Source organism: Podarcis liolepis (assembly GCF_965112155.1).
Source record: "Podarcis liolepis genome assembly, chromosome: 3".
Lineage (NCBI taxonomy): Eukaryota > Metazoa > Chordata > Lepidosauria > Squamata > Lacertidae > Podarcis > Podarcis liolepis.
In genome coordinates this window covers 28926130-28932129 of record NC_139557.1, presented here as the reverse complement: position 1 = coordinate 28932129, position 6000 = coordinate 28926130, and positions in this window count along the sequence as shown.

The window sequence follows — 6000 nt, the reverse complement described above, 5'->3', positions numbered from 1 at the left end:
ATAAGCAATCCAGTTGTTGCCGTGCTAAGATCCAGAACCCCCTTTAATTATGCTTGTAGTAGTCCCATATCAGCACAGAGCATTATGAAATATACCTGAGCTCAAAGCTGCTCCCCATTCTACCCCCTGCCCTCAAAGACTAGCCTATGAATCAAAAGTGGCCCAAATGAAAGCAGCTTGCCCCTTTTCCATGCCCTTTTGCCTCAGAGGAGACTGACCCGGTCTAGAAATTGTATCCAGGTGCCCAAATCACTCCATTGAAGATGGGTGCCTCAAACATCACAAGGTCTCTGCTTTACTGTTTTCACACCCTGGTTAGTAAACCATACCGGAGTTGGGATGTAACAGGAAACTGTGGTTTAAACAAAACAAAACAGAAATGATGGAGCCAGGGTTGTGAGGAGATGAAGGGGGGAAAGATGGAAGTGTGAGGCAAAGCTACTCCATCTCACCTTTATAAATTGTGACTTATTAAGCTGAGATCTTATTAAGTTACATCTGAGCCGGTCCATTGTGGCTGGGAATGGTGCAACAAAAGTTTATCAGCACATGGCTTTTAAACCGAAAAAGTTGCTCTCAACCATCTTTAGCATACTCAGTTGACTTTTGTGATGACTTCAATTACAAAATTCATATGCCAATATTCTCTTCTGTTCTGGCTAGCTTAGGTGTTTGCTCTCTCTCTCATCCTCAGCATCTATTCATACATGGATGTTGGTCTCTGGTGCTAGCCACAGAGCTAGCTGGGATATTGTTGACTCTAACTCATTTGTGCAAATTCTGGTTGCTAATGCAAGCTGTCTATCTATGTAGACAGCTTATTGTCAAAGGGTATCCTCATGGAAGTTCGTATCAGCTACTTCCTTAAGAAATGCTTTCTGTGTTTTAGTGACCTTCCATCCAGAAATTTACTGCTTGGGTGGTCCAGGAGGACATCAGGAACAGGATGACCACTTACACATCAGCAAAAAGGGGATGGGCGGGCGGACAAAAGAAAGCACAGATTTGCATAAAAATTGCATATCTTTAGAAATCATTCGTATAATTTAAATAGAAATCCAGTACCTGCTGTCCAGGTCCTAACTGTTAAGGAGCAACTTCTAGGCTCTCGCTCTCCTATGTTATGCTTTTTAAAAATTTTGAACTAGACTCGGTCTTAATCGGCCTTCAAAAAGCAGACTGTTCTCTGTAAAGTAAGGCACATGGACACCCTAATTAGAAATCAAGTTGTAATTATGAAAAGCGTGTTACATTACGAGACAGACACTCATTTAAAATGCCCAGGAACTTGAGAGGAAAAGAAAGGGGAACTGTTCAAATTAAGTCGATCTTAATTAAGAACTAAGATGTCATCAGCTTTGACAAGCAGGTGTCAGGTCAGTAGGCTTCTCACCACCACCTCCTCTTATAATTTTTGAAGCAGCCTTTGACATATTCTTTTAATAGAGGCAGTAGCTTGTTGATTGTGTTTTATGAGCGTTGCTGATAAGGTGTAGTCATAAATTTTGCTTCCCCCACATAGTTCTCATCAGCATTTGGGAGCTTCTACATGAAGACTAAAATGCAAGACAGAAATACAATGGTCTTCTCTTCCATTCAGTACAGTATCTCAGTTTTGAGAAAATATCTGACATAAAACACCAATTCTACTAATATAATACTATAGTGCAGTTCACTATCTTATTCAAAGGGTGCAGTCAAACAGTGTGAGAAGTTTATTGTGGCAGGGACAGAAGTTCATTTCGGGGAAACCCAGCAAGTTGGGCTGGTGGGGGGATGTCGACAGGTAAAATTATGTGATTAAAAAAAATCTAGGCTGTGCCTATATTCACAATGTAAGCCTCTTGTGCTAATGCTCCCATGAATTTAATGGCCCAGACAACAGGAAAGATAATTGTTTAGGCCATAACGTAAGCCATTTTCTGGGAATAAATGTACAGCATGCATGGGCTTTATGCAATAAAGGCAGTGCACTGATAGAGCAAATGTGTTTGCTTCCGTTTTCATAAAATCTCTCTGCCTTGTTTACATTTGCAAATTGTTGTGCAAAAGGAACGTGGGATGATATGATGTCACAGTAAATACCCCACCCACCCCACAAACTATAAAACAAAGTAACCAATGGCAGCATGGGTTGAAGATGCAAACAGAGACGCCATAGGTCTAATGCCTAGGTGTCAGGGACGGGCGAGATGTGGAGGAATGCTGGAGACCACCTGACCAAGAGGGCCCCCAGGGCAACTGCAAGAGGGGGCAGTTGGGACCAGGTTCGTGTTGGTGGGAGACAGGACATACCCCAGAGGAGGAAGAGAACTGGGAAATACTGGAAGATGGGAGTCAGGAGGGTGAGGAACAGGGGCAAAGGATAGGAATCAGACTTAATAGACCAGCACCAGTTGATAGTGTGTCTGTTGAAAGTCTGCCAGCTCCACCTCCCCGAAAACAAGACAATTGCTCCACGTAACAAAACAGAAAACCAAGCCGAAACAGAGAGGGTAGAAGAGTTTGGATTTGATATCCCGCTTTATCACTACCCGAAGGAGTCTCAAAGCGGCTAACATTCTCCTTTCCCTTCCTCCCCCACAACAAACACTCTGTGAGGTGAGTGAGGCTGAGAGACTTCAGAGAAGTGTGACTGGCCCAAGGTCACCCAGCAGCTGCATGTGGAGGAGCGGAGACGCGAACCCGGTTCACCAGATTATGAGTCTACCACTCTTAACCACTACACCACACTGGGTCCCTTGGGACTTGCCATAGGCAGGGATCTGATACATAGAAAATAGACTAGATGAGAGAAGCAAGACACTCTGGGCAACATGTCTTCATGTGTTTCTGTTTTGATTCTAAATAAAATCTGCTAGCAGTAAGTTTGCTGCATGACTTGTCCCTCACTGCTTTTCGCTAATTGTATTTCCTGTCAAGCTTTCCTGTGACACTAAAGTTCTAGGTTCACTGACTGACAGATCCATTTGATAAGGTTGAACAGGGCAGGACTGATTCTGCCCAAAACCTTAGAAAGAGGGTTCCAATCAGAGCAGACCAAGGAATCCAATGTAGTGCCTTCCAGATTTTTTTTGGATGGCAACCCCCACCAGCCCTATCCAGGAAGGCCTATCTGGAATAGTCAGGGCTGATGTGAGTTGGGAGTCCAGCAACACCTGGAGACCAGCGTCTTGACTACCCCTGGAGCAGAAAGCACTAAGGATCCCAGGCAGCTTCATAGTTTGAAACACAATTCCCAGGACAATGAAAGATGCTGTTTTGTCCTCTCCCCACCAGAGCAAAGGTATTCTCCCGTATATTCCTCTTTCCTATTGGCAGAGACTACATGTTTGCAGAGGAGCAGAGAGACACATAATTTCCCCTTCCAGTCCCACATCACCAATTCGGCTTGCTCACTTTCAGCCAGTGTTCCACAAACAGAGAAAGACCCTTCACGCAAAGGAAAGCTGCAGGCAGTGAGCTATCCCTACATCTGTATTATTTTAACCTGGAGTGTGTGCGTGTGCGCATGTGCATGCATGCACATGTGCGTACCTGGCTGCTTGCTTCATTCTACTTTTACATTTGTTATATATTCATTCCCTTTTCTATTTACTTGCTTTTGTTTTGACCTTTCCCTGCTCGTGTTTGCTCCACCCACTTCAGCCTTGAGCCCCGCCCACTGTTGGAATGTGGCCCTCAGAAGGCTGGCCACATTAAAATCTGGCCCTTGGAGGGCCCCTCCACCCCAGTCCCATAAAGGCATTGGGCAGTTGAAGCTCTTCCCAGCACCTTTCCATGCAAAGAAAGTGTCACCTACTTAATATTATTGGTGGGGTAGGCAGCAGAGACGCGGGTGGCGCTGTAGGTTAAACCACAGAGCCTAGGACTTGCTGATCAGAAGGTCGGCGGTTCAAATCCCCGTGACAGGGTGAGCTCTCGTTGCTCAGTCCCTGCTCCTGCCAACCTAGCAGTTCAAAAGCACGTCAAAGTACAAGTAGATAAATAGGCACCACTCCGGCAGGAAGGTAAACGCCGTTTCTGTGTGCTGCTCTGGTTTGCCAGAAGCGGCTTAGTCATGCTGGCCACATGACCCAGAAGCTGTACGCTAGCTCCCTCGACCAATAAAGCGAGATGAGCGCTGCAACCCCAGAGTCGGTCACGACTGGACCGAATGGTCAGCGGTCCCTTTACCTTTACCTTTAGGCAGCTGTTAAAAGATACAGAAACAGGGTGAGCAATGCCAGATTTACATATAAGCTAAACAAGCTATAGCTTAGGGCCCCACTCTCTTGGGGGGCCCCAAAAAAATTAAAGGAAAAAACACTGGATGTACATTTCCAAAATATAAGATAAAAAACAAATAAAATAAAACCTACATACAGCAACAGTGTTTTGTAGGCTCCTATGATGTAAGTAATGGGCCCTGCCTGCTAGCCTGCTCCCTAAAATATCACCGGTTTGCTCATTTCTATATATAGGGTGCCTACATTCTGCATGTGCAAATGGCTTTAGACACCTATTAGCTCCATAAATTACGATATAGCATATATTCAACACAAAAAACAGTGGCAATTTGTTGTCGACAAAGGACAGCTGGACATATAAAGGGCCCCATTACCTTCAGTAGCTTAGGGCCTCATCAAACCTAAATCCAGCCCTGAGGGTGAGTAAGTAGTGCATGATCTTAAAAGTCACACATGCTGCTGGGACCATTTTGTGTGTGTCACAGGATGAAGTTAAGCTGTTGCGGCTGCTGCTGCTGCTGCTACTTTTGAAAGCAAGGCAATTGTTCACTTCTACCCACTGTTTTCTGCCTGCAAGAAATTCTTGAAAGGTAATGTGCATCTCTGAGGAGGAGATAATTGCAGGCGACACAGGTCAATACGACCTACAGAAAGGAAGGAGTAGCTGCAATGCTTGCCCTGCTTAAGACAAGCAATACCTACAGTAAAACTCAATGAATGAGAAATTGATTGCCTTTTGTCCATTTGTGCCACATGAAGCTTAGAAGATGAAGGAACTTTGGAAAAAAAGGACTTTGAAGAAAAGATTTTAGCACAAAATTATTGTGTGGTCCAGGATAAATCAATTAAGGTTGTCTTCTCTAAACTCCTAGGCCATTTCAGCTCTTGGGGCTATGCTTTGTTTTTGCTTTTTTGCATTTCTGATGTCTCTGGTTCAGCTCTTCATCTTAAAAAATGGGGATATTTTGTTTTCTCACATACTTTGTTCCACAACATCTGGATGGCCACATCTTCTCTATCCCTGGTCTAAATATATACCTTCAGTCGCCAAAGTTTCCCTCACAACTGTCAGGTTCCTCGGACAGCATTTCACCTCTTCTTTGTCTCTTTAAATTTAGGGATCATGCTTAGAAGAGAGCGTAAGTGAAGACAACTAAACAGAATGTAGAAAACTGTTGGAGAGAAAACTGAAAAACCAAACTACTATTCATAGTTTGTTTTGTGGGGCTGTGGCAAGTATAAAAGTCTATTCTCATTAACATTTGAAATGAGCAGCAGATGTACTTCAAACAGCAGCGCTTTATATTTCCAGTCAGATGGGGGGGCACAGTGTACTCTAACACACACACACACTCATACACATATACTTTTTATCTGTAATCAGCAAAAAAAGAGAAAGTCTAAATAAGGAAGTCAATTTAGCTCAGGCACATATTATTTTACATCCTAGTTATATTCCTATGGGAGGCTTGTTGTTTTGGATTTGTGATCGTAAGGCCAGATGCTGGGTCCACCTGATTTGAAGTAATTTTTGCCTAATGACGACCTGCAAGTGTCCCAGTAGCACCTATTCAGCATTTTAAAAGCAGATTTGTGTGGCTGATTGCCTCCAAAAATCTTGACCCACTTTACTAATATGCTTCATAACACGAGGCAGCAAAAAGAACCTGAACAGCAGCTGCAAATCTATGTGCGGGAAGAAGGCGTGATTCGTTCACACCGCAATATTTCATTGTGAACCTTCTTGATTGTTTGACTTCTGAAGTTCTGT